This window comes from Lytechinus pictus, chromosome 8 (genome assembly GCF_037042905.1).
Source record: "Lytechinus pictus isolate F3 Inbred chromosome 8, Lp3.0, whole genome shotgun sequence".
Taxonomy (NCBI): domain Eukaryota; kingdom Metazoa; phylum Echinodermata; class Echinoidea; order Temnopleuroida; family Toxopneustidae; genus Lytechinus; species Lytechinus pictus.
This window is the reverse complement of record NC_087252.1, coordinates 23,573,587-23,584,934: the sequence shown is the minus strand read 5'-3', so window position 1 is coordinate 23,584,934 and position 11,348 is coordinate 23,573,587. Positions and strand designations below refer to the sequence as shown.

Below are 11,348 nucleotides of genomic sequence, written 5' to 3'. Positions count from 1 at the left end.
AATATATACAAATACTTCACTGTTATTTTTAAGAAATAAAAGAAATATGTTATTGCTGGACTACTTAGTCAGCGTAGGAAATTATAAGTAATACGATTTGTAAAGACTGTGACGTATCTAAAAAACGGCGGCAAAAGAAACTAGTGGGTCTTTAATAGGACAAAACTAAAAATAAGGTTGATTAAAGTATTTTGGTCGCTACAATATCATATATTTATGTTGATTAATAACAATAAAGCTAAAAAGTGACTATTAGGACTACCCCTTTAAAGAAACAAAAAATCATCTTCGAGCGGCCGATCGGGGAAAATATGGCTAAAATAATCCGCCCCCCCCCCTATTGGCGAAGGCTGGATCCGCCCCTGTTAGCTGTAATGTTTAAGACAATAGTAACCTTGTGGGGGTTCTAACTAGTTATTTGACAAATAGTTCCCCTTCCCCCTCTCGTTTATTGTATTGTGTATTACGGGTTTTTTTTTCATTAATGTGTCTTTATTCTTCTCTGTCTCATTTTATTTTCCTTTCACATTTTAATATGTTAACTATATTCCTTACCAATGTTGGTATAAAGCACCGTTTCCTTTTTAATTAATTTTCTACTTTATGATATTTTCTTGTTTGTTTGGTAGTTAGACTTACTAAATGAGAACTAGATGAATTTATTGGATGGCCATGCGTTTTATGCTGTGCCCACAAATAGGTTGTATCGTTACACATCGCACAGAAATGATTAACTGTATAAAACTTGAAATGAATATGCTACATGGGTATATTTTGTATCACATTAAAGGGAATCTTTACACCAATTATTTTGAAGAAAAATAAATACCTGAGATTACATCATTTACCAGTAATTAGCCATTATGTAACATCAATTGGTCATTTGCAAGGTGGTAGACGAGGGGGGCATATTTTTTTTTTTTAATTAAGAAGCAAAATATGTAACATCACAGTACCTGAAATATGTAGTAGTTTTGGGGCTCACTAATTTATTCTTTAATCATATTAAAAGTGGGTCAAATTTGAACTTTTAAGTTTAAAAGGTACCTAATTAAGCTAATTAGTATAATTAGTTGATGTAAATCATGAAATTAATACGATTGAAATTGTGGCTGTCTAATGTAAAGAAAATGAGGAGAGATAAAATATAGTTGTGGGTTACACCTTCAATAAAATGTAGGAGCTGCAAAAATTTGGAAAGGAAAAGCACAAACTAATTAAAGACTTAGAGAGAAATCAATCTATTGTTAATTTTGACCTCATGGTTTCAATTTTGACAGTGTAGACTGATGGTGATGACTTTGATGTGTCCGAATCTTTATTCTGGTAACATAACAGATAGCCAGTACACCTTTTATGCAATTTCGATTGCTGAAAACTTGTTTGTAGCAATAAAGCCCTCATGTGATGCTATTTTATTCTGTTTTTCTAAATTTTACATCACACTGCGTCTATGAATCAGTAGATGACACATATTTGGCTGGCACAAAAGTTTTCAGAGAATATTTATCCCAATTAACATAAGAAAATCTACTTGAGAACGACACTAGTACAAAGATTAAACTAAAACAGAGGCAATTATACCCAAAGAATGTGTATTGTATTGGCATTGACATTCAACCCAGTAGCTGCAGAATGTTGAGCAAGAGGATATATTTGAAATATAACACTATAAAATAACATAATCGAAGTTTTTTTTTTGCGAGGTGTAACAACATGTTAGTTGATTTTGTTCACACTAAGTTTAAGCTAAAGCAGTTATGAGAAGTTTTCATTGTGCATTCATATTTTTCCTATATTTATGTTAAATCTGACTCTCAGTTGCCAATCTTTGGTCCACCGGTCTTTGGGCCAAGAGATGACAAATCCCACGATTTGAGTCAAATGAAATCGTTTGTTATTCATAACAACCACAGTAAATATATTACAATAATACTGGTTAGTGTTTGCAAGTGTATTTATGTAACTTAAGACAAAATTACATACTATTCTGTGGGTAAATCAAGCATTGTTAGATATTTACCCGAAGGATTGTGATGTTAAATTTTGTCTTAAAATATGATCGAGCAAAATTATTTTGGTAAAAGTTATCCCTAACAAGTTATAGGGTGCGTCCCCCCAAAAAACTATACACTTTTGAAATGGCTGCCAAATAAAAAATATATCACTTTGGGAGAAAACACTTACATATATAGAAGCCAATAAAGTCAACTTTCAAATGACACCAAAAAGTTGAAAAACTATTCATCTGTTCATTCTTGAGCGAGCACTGCCCACTGAAACCACAGGTATGAAAATTAGGGTGGGCAGGAATTAGCCTTCCAATTTCTTTCAGTTTTTGAGATGCGAGTCCCTTGGAACTTGCAAAGTTGAGGGTATTTTGATAAATCAATGATCAAGCATTATCAATTTAGGTTTTTAGAGCAAATTTCAAGAAATATTAAATTGAAATTTAATGCATGAGTGAATATAAAATAAAATGTTTCACTTTTAAAGTGGATCTCAGCAATGTATTCATGGAAGTCAGAATAGGGATAGGACTTAGGTGGGGGAAGTAGGTTGACGGGATATGGGTCAACAGAACACTTAATCCCCCCTCTCTCTCTACCCCTTTCACCCCTCCTGAGAGACTAGCGTTTGCTAGGGTGAGCAGAAAGTAGCCTTCCAGGTTTTTTTAGAGGTGAGTTCTTTGGAACTTGTAAAGTTAAGGGTGTTATGCTAAATTACTGATGAATTGAGATCAGTTTTGGTTTCTTAAGCAAATTTCATGAGGTACTAAATTGAAATGTAATGCATGAGTAAACAAGAATTGTAATTTTATTATAGCATTTTTAGTTTATTATGTGAATCTTAGCAAGTGTGCTTGTGAGAGTCAGAGTGATATGATGGTACCTGTTACATGCAAGGGGGTGAAATAGGGTAAGACTGGTTTAAAGGGGAATTCTTCTTTGTGTTCTCTTACAAATTACATGTCATGTACTCACCCCCGTCCTCCACCCCTTTTTTCTCCTGGATGATATTTAAAACTTAAATGCCAAGTGACTTATGGTTGACGGGTCTTTCTTTTCCATTGAATGATTATTAAGAACTTGACTAATTATGATGATTTATGAAATGATTTATTGAAAAGGCTGAATGTTTGATTGATAATTCATTGAAAAAGGTGAATATTTGATTGATCACATTGATTGAGTTGATTTACTAACAGATTGTTGATTGAATGATTGATAGGTAAAAGTTGATAACCTAATTTTCAGAACTTATTATCAAATTGACAGTCCGCTCTGCACCTAATGCGTACATAGCAATCAGTCTCAATCTCAACAGGAGGGGGGGTGGGGGCGTACCTATACGAGGGAGGCTAAACGTTCTGTCGACCCTTTTCCCATCAGTTTAGTTCACCCCCGGAGGGGACACTCAATGCATAGTGGGTATGTGCCGCGGAGGGGACCCCCATTTTTACACTCGAATTTCCGTTCCAAGGCATTGCATTTTTGTCTTTTTGAGAAAAAGAACAAAGAAAGCTGCTCCAAAGCATAGCATTTTCTTCTTATCGAGAAAAAATAATAAAGAAATCCGTTCCAAAGCTTCGCATATTTTCCTTTACGCCGTTCCGACCGCATTGATCTGCTACAATGAGCGGCAATTTTGGTGAAAGGCGGCCGCAGAGCGCTGTCCAAGCATCGCATTTGCGCTAGCGCACGCGGCGCCTGTGCCGCCGGGCTAGCTGCATGCACGTTCCATAGCATACGCACTCACACGTAGGCGACCCTTTCCAAGGACCCCCGTTTTCACAAACATTTGTAGTTCCGTGGACCCTCCTTTCTACAATAAGCCCGCTCCAAGCCTCCCGTTTTTTGTCTCGCCCGCGGCATATATAGACGGGTCAATATATGGTTTGACCCGGACCAAATTGCAACAAATGATTTTCCAACTGTTTCTGACAGTATTTGACCTCAGGAATAACATACTAAAAATCTACTAAAATCCGCATATAGGAAAGTAGTTATTTTCAAGATGGCGTCCAAGATGGCCGCCATTCACTGAAAATGGATATAACTCACTCATTATCCACACTAGAATTTTATTTGGGTTCATATTCCATGGTCCAGTTGGTAAACATATTTATTGATACAAGTTAGAGTGAGTATAAGCACTCCGGGTACTAGAAAATCCAAGATGGCGCCCAAAAATGGCTGCCGTAGGCTAAAAAATAAAAAATTCATCTATCACTTACTTAAGTGGCTTTAATTTTGTTTTTATTCAATGGTTTTGATGGTGAAGTAGCATATCGGGACAAGTTACAAGGACTACCGGTGGTCTGGTGTGTCCAAAAATCCACGATGGCCTTCAAAAATTGAGTTTAAAATTGCTGTTAATACTTAAAAACAAACATAGTTTGTTCAATATCCGGGAATATGATTTGTGTGCCTATACCATGGTTAAATGGGTCAAATAATACATAGGTTATAAGGACGATGGGTGGTCAAGTATGTCCAAAAGTCCACAGGGGCTTAAAAATAATATGAATTAGCCGCTGGTATTTACAAATTGACATAGTTCATGTAATATCTGTCAAGGGAATATGATTTTGATGTCTATTCAATTTTCATACTATACCGTTTCAAAAGTCAGAAAATTAGTTACAAGGACTGTCAGTGGTCCAGTAAGTCGAAATTCCAAAATGGCTTCCAAAAAATCGGAGTTTAAAATGACTGCTGCTATTTAAAAATGGACATAGCTCATTTAAAATCCACCAAGGAGACATGACTTTTGTGTTCACACTATGGTTTCATTGTTAAAATAATACGTTTGGCTGGTTACATTAATATGCAGTTGTCCAGTTTGCCTTTCAAAAAGGCATCTAAAACGACTCATATCACTCAATAATGGTCAGAGTTCTATAACATCTATCTGTAAGAAATAGTGTTAGTGTCTAAATTGTGTTATGAAGGGTCAAATAATACATTCGGACAAGTAACAAGGAGGGTAAGTATTCCATTTTGTCAAAAAAAAATCCATGGCGGATTCTAATATTTCATAAAAATGCGTGCTGTTAACAACTCATGAAACAATATAACTTATCCCATGCATTTAAGTGTAGGCACCAAGATTATTTCTCACAGGTGAATATTGTATAAAGTCTGCCCATCTGTCCAAGTAACAGCAGTCATTTTAACCCATTTTTGAAGCCAACTGGGATTTTAAGTCAAAATAGATAACTGCATATCATTGTAACCAGTCCCAAAGTATTACTTTACCCTTGAAACCCTAGTGTAGACACCAAAATAATATCCCCAAGGTATATTTGGAATATTCTATATCCACTTTTAAGTAAAAACAGTTATTTAAACCCCCCATTTTTAAAGCCATCTTCGATTTTTTGGACATACCTGACGCCTGACTGTCCTTTCAACTTAACCCAATGTATTACTTGACCATTTAAACTCTAGTGTAGATGACAAATCATACCTCCAATGTGTATTTCTATTAAACTATGTATACTTTTAAGTAACAACAGTCAATTTACAAACCATTTCTTAAGTCATCTGGAATTTGTTTAACATACAGACAGCTGACTGGTCTTGTAACTTACCCTAGTGTATTACTTGACCCTTTAAACCATGGTTTAGACACCAAACTCATTCCCCAGACATATATTAAACAGACTAGGTCCTTTATAAGTAACATCAGACATGATTTTACTCCAGTTTTGGAAGCCATCTTGGAATTTTGGACATACTAGATCACTGACTGTCATTGTAACTTGTCCTAATGTATAATTTGACCCTTGAAACCATAGTTTAGACCCCGAAATCATATATCTCACAGGCGGATATAAAGTGAGATATGCCACTTTCAAGTGTCAGCAGCCATTTTAGAATCAATTTTGGAAGCCATATTGGATTTTTGGCCTACCAGAATACTGACTGTCCTTAAAATTTGTCCAAATGTATTATTTTGACCCTTGAAAACAGTGGTTTAGACACCAGAATCGCATATCCCAGGCCGATATGAAATAAGATGACAAGAATAGATCAATTATAACACGAGCATAACCCGGAAAGATAAGAAAAAATATGAATTATCAACATTTTCGAGGGTAAAAACGTGAACACACAAAAAAGTTTACCTAGACAAAGAAGCTGATATAAATAAAGAAAGAGAAAGAATCTCACAACCATGACGCATCCAAATCATTAAAAAGAGTGTAAAATAAAAAGTTATGACATTTTAAAGAATCGCATAATTTTATAAAACAGCTATATGCACACACTGTTCGGTATGCAAATTAGGAAACTAATGACGTCACCCACTCACTCTTTATTTTCTTTTTCACGATATGAAGTACGGGACATTCTAATTCCTCCTCATTTTTAAACTCCTCCCTGAACATGTCATTACCATTGTTTAAATATTACATGGTTTAATACAGTTGGTCCCCATTGTGAAACTTGTAAAGAATGAAATATTGTACAATTCAAACATTAACAAACAAAAAATAAAGAGTGATTTTGGTGAAATATACAGCATTATGCCTTTTTCGATTTTTCTCTATTGATTCACATCAATATTTTCTTGGGTGGAATTGACTTTTAGAAAGTAAAAAAAAATGATTGGAGATAATTTGGGAGTTGAAAGGCCGTAATAGAGGAAATCAGCACAGTTATGAGAATTCACACTCTGTAATCATTTATCAAATAAACTTTTTAGGATGAATCCTGCTCGAGGGAAGGACTTTGATGACATCTTAAAAACCATTGCAGATAAAGTTGTCTCACGTAAAGAGATATATGATCTGGGAATGGCCCTTGGCTTCGGACCAGAGGATATTGACCGTTACGTTGAGGAGAACAAGAGAGAGACAGGAGTGTCGTTTATGGGAACTCTTTCAATGCTCCGTAGGTGGAGAAAGAAGCAAACAAAGCATACAGAGCTGAAAGCCTTGCAGACTGCTCTAGAAAAGGCTGGTCAAATCCATCTCGCTGCTGAACTATTTGGTGAATGATTTAATGGATTTTTATGAACTATGAACTATGTTTTTCAATTGAGAATTAGATAGAGGCAGTCAGTTGGCAGGTCCTCAAAAAGAGTAGCTAATTTTATCCTAGTGATATTCACGATCGGAAGGTGTTTGCACTATTTTCATGCAACCAAAATTGTTGTTATATACTCAATTACTGTGCGAACCTAGATGATCTTAAAATTATGATAAAGCTGAAGATCTAAGCTTTAATATGATATAGGTTTTATAAGAAGAGGTGTTTAGATGGGTCAGCAGTCAGCTTTTCATAGGCCAAGTTCATTTAGCAGCTTATAAAGAAAGAATACTTCACTCTGATTGGTCAAAGAGACCACACACCCACGCAAATTCCGACGTTTCCACACTGGGCATCTGCAAGGTCACACTCGCAATGTGGTTACCTCTTCGAATTACCTGCGTCTGTTGTTTGTCATTTGTCTATTGTATTTGTGATTAAGTTATGATAAATCATCGATACATCTCGATTTCGTTTTTCTGGGACGCACTGTATAACTGTTTTGTGAAATAAAGCGAAACTTTAAAATGTCATAACTTTCTTATTTTACATCCGATTTTGATGAAATTTTCAGCGTTGTGCTTGTTGTATTTTTATCTGTTTATTCAAATCAAATTAATGTTGGGGTGGACTTGTCCTTTAAGGCACAAAAATCATGTACGTAAAAGAAGAAAGAGGGGCAAATAAATATCCTATTATCTTACCTCACAGATTTGGAAAATGATGAACCTGAAAGTAATCCAATGCTTGATGGTAAGTTTATGATGAAACGTCACAATTTAAAAAAAGAAAATCATCGTAATGCGAATAAATGGGACTCTTTCTTTCTTGCTCATGAAATGAGAAGAACTGTGAACCAGGCGATTGTTTTAATTTTATGTTTATGTATTTTGCGAGGTGCTAAATTCTTATTCTCAACATTATACACACGGCAAAAAAAGTTCTTGGACACTTATAAAAATCAAAATATTCCATATAGATACTCGATTAAAGGCAACTTATTGTATGTCAACATGACCAGACAATATTCCTCTTCCAATATTACATGACATTTTCATGTGAACAGTCATGCATGGGTGGTTACATGCTTTAAACAATAGCAATGTCAGTAAAAGGAAATTGCAAGAAATGGATCAGTCATATGTTCACATGAAAATGTCATGTCATGTTGGAAGAGGAATATTGTCTGGTCATGTTGACATACAATAATTTGCCTTTAATCAAATATCTATATGGAATATTTTAACTTTTATAAGTGTCCAAGAACTTTTTTTGCCGAGTGTATATGAAAGATATCAGCTTATCGGGATAGCTGTCTTCTGCTTGGCGTCGTGTACAAACCAATGGTTGCAAAATGCCTTGACTTGTCCTCTTTATCTGTTTAACAATCCCTAAGGCAAAGTTAGAACCACAATATCATTTGGAATTACGAACCATCAGAATTACGAATCTTAGGAATAACGAACCTTCAGAATATTCGAACCTTCGGGATAATGAACCTTCGGAATAACGACCGTAACCCACAGAGGCCAAACCACATTTCTATTGTGAATGCTTCTTACATGCTAGACAAAAAAAATTAATCGTAATAATATCAGCAATGGCAATACTATACTTTCTAGGTCGTATCGGTTACAGCCCGATAGACCGCGGGTCCGATAGTCCGCGCTGTGTGTAAAATTATGATCAGGATATAGTGAGATCCAATGTCATCAAGAGGTCAAAAGGTCAATGATACGAGTCCATGGGGTTCTTTAACGATGACCCAAAGGACAATCGCCCCCTGACAACTACTTCAAGAAAAATATTCCCATATTTTATCGTCGGGGACTGTTCCCCCCCCCCCGGAAATTTACCCTCTAGACGCCAATTACCCCTCGTACGGAGCCTTTCAAATGCCATTGACTTGACGACATGGCGAGATACTTTATCGTGCCATGTCGACTAAATAAGCTTATTATGTCCGCATGGCGAGATACGTTATCCTGCCAAGTCCACATATAAAAAGTTATACGTCAACATGGTGAGATATTTTATCTTTCCAAGTCGACTTGTAACAAGTTATCTGTCAACATGGCGATATATCGGGATTCTCGCCGGGACTTGTACACTTCATATCTCGCCATGTCGACATATCGACTTGACAAGATAGAATATATCTCCATGTCGAAATAATAAGCTTATTAATCACACATGGCAAGAAAAAGTATCACGTCATGTCGTCACGTCGATGGCATTTTAAAGGCTCTGTACCGAGGGTAATTGTCTGGAGGGTAAATTTCCGGGGGTAACAGTCCCCGGGGGTAAAAATATTGGGATCATATTTTCCTTGAAGTAGTTGTCAGGGGATGATTGCCCTAATTGGGTTATTGTTATAGAACCCAGGTGCAGATCCAGGATTTCGTGAGAAGGGGGGGGGGGGCATGAATTTGACCTGATTCTTGGCGCCCATGTGTACTTTTCGAAAAATGGCGCCCACTCCCTCCCAGCCAGGCTAACCTTGTTTCAAATAACCAGAACTTTATTATTTCTTGACCATTTTCTTTAATTGAGGTATCAAATAAAAGAGCAGATATTGAACTTTTAGGCATGTGATTTTCTTTTTTATATTCAGATAGTCCCCGCCAAATGACTTTTTGGTATCCCCTCTTCAAATTGCTTTTGCTCACTCATGCGTGAATGATAAATAATCTAAGTAATTTCAGATGAAAGAGGAGATTCTAAGCTTTACAATGGTAGGTCATTTGTCTATTGTATTTGTGATTAAGTTATGATAAATCATCGATACATCTCGATTTCGTTTTTCTGGGACGCACTGTATAACTGTTTTGTGAAATAAAGCGAAACTTTAAAATGTCATAACTTTCTTATTTTACATCCGATTTTGATGAAATTTTCAGCGTTGTGCTTGTTGTATTTTTATCTGTTTATTCAAATCGAATTAATGTTGGGGTGGACTTGTCCTTTAAGGCACAAAAATCATGTACGTAAAAGAAGAAAGAGGGGCAAATAAATATCCTATTATCTTACCTCACAGATTTGGAAAATGATGAACCTGAAAGTAATCCAATGCTTGATGGTAAGTTTATGATGAAACGTCACAATTTAAAAAAAGAAAATCATCGTAATGCGAATAAATGGGACTCTTTCTTTCTTGCTCATGAAATGAGAAGAACTGTGAACCAGGCGATTGTTTTAATTTTATGTTTATGTATTTTGCGAGGTGCTAAATTCTTATTCTCAACATTATACACACGGCAAAAAAAGTTCTTGGACACTTATAAAAATCAAAATATTCCATATAGATACTCGATTAAAGGCAAATTATTGTATGTCAACATGACCAGACAATATTCCTCTTCCAATATTACATGACATTTTCATGTGAACAGTCATGCATGGGTGGTTACATGCTTTAAACAATAGCAATGTCAGTAAAAGGAAATTGCAAGAAATGGATCAGTCATATGTTCACATGAAAATGTCATGTCATGTTGGAAGAGGAATATTGTCTGGTCATGTTGACATACAATAATTTGCCTTTAATCAAATATCTATATGGAATATTTTAACTTTTATAAGTGTCCAAGAACTTTTTTTGCCGAGTGTATATGAAAGATATCAGCTTATCGGGATAGTTGTCTTCTGCTTGGCGTCGTGTACAAACCAATGGTTGCAAAATGCCTTGACTTGTCCTCTTTATCTGTTTAACAATCCCTAAGGCAAAGTTAGAACCACAATATCATTTGGAATTACGAACCATCAGAATTACGAATCTTAGGAATAACGAACCTTCAGAATATTCGAACCTTCGGGATAATGAACCTTCGGAATAACGACCGTAACCCACAGAGGCCAAACCACATTTCTATTGTGAATGCTTCTTACATGCTAGACAAAAAAATAATTAATCGTAATAATATCAGCAATGACAATACTATACTTTCCAGGTCGTATCGGTTATAGCCCGATCCCAGGTAACAATACAGCGTTGGACCAACGTTGGATCAACGTTGGGAATTTTTTTCCCAACGTTGCCTCAACGTTGGCAGGCCAACGTTGCATCATCGATAGAAGTGCACGCGCATACATCGTCAGACCAACAACATTTCCAACGTTAGTTCAACGTTGTCCAGCAACAATGTTTCAACGTTGTCTGGCAACGTTGATCCAATGTTGGCTAAATAGTCAAATACAACATTGCTACAACGTTGGTAAGCAACGTTGTATCATCGATAGAAGTGCACGTCCATACATCGTCAGACCAACAACATTTCCAACGTCAGTTCAACGTTGTCCACCATCAAT

The 11,348-nt window shown here is 35.9% G+C and overlaps 1 long non-coding RNA gene across 1 annotated transcript; it reads left to right on the top strand.

Moving 5' to 3' along the window:
* The first annotated feature begins 6,718 nt into the window (after positions 1 to 6,718).
* On the top strand, positions 6,719 to 10,308 carry LOC135155113 (uncharacterized). The gene is made up of 3 exons (XR_010294469.1): positions 6,719 to 7,001; positions 7,752 to 7,793; positions 10,078 to 10,308. It is a non-coding gene; the product is annotated as an uncharacterized LOC135155113 (long non-coding RNA).
* The last annotated feature ends 1,040 nt before the right edge of the window (positions 10,309 to 11,348 follow it).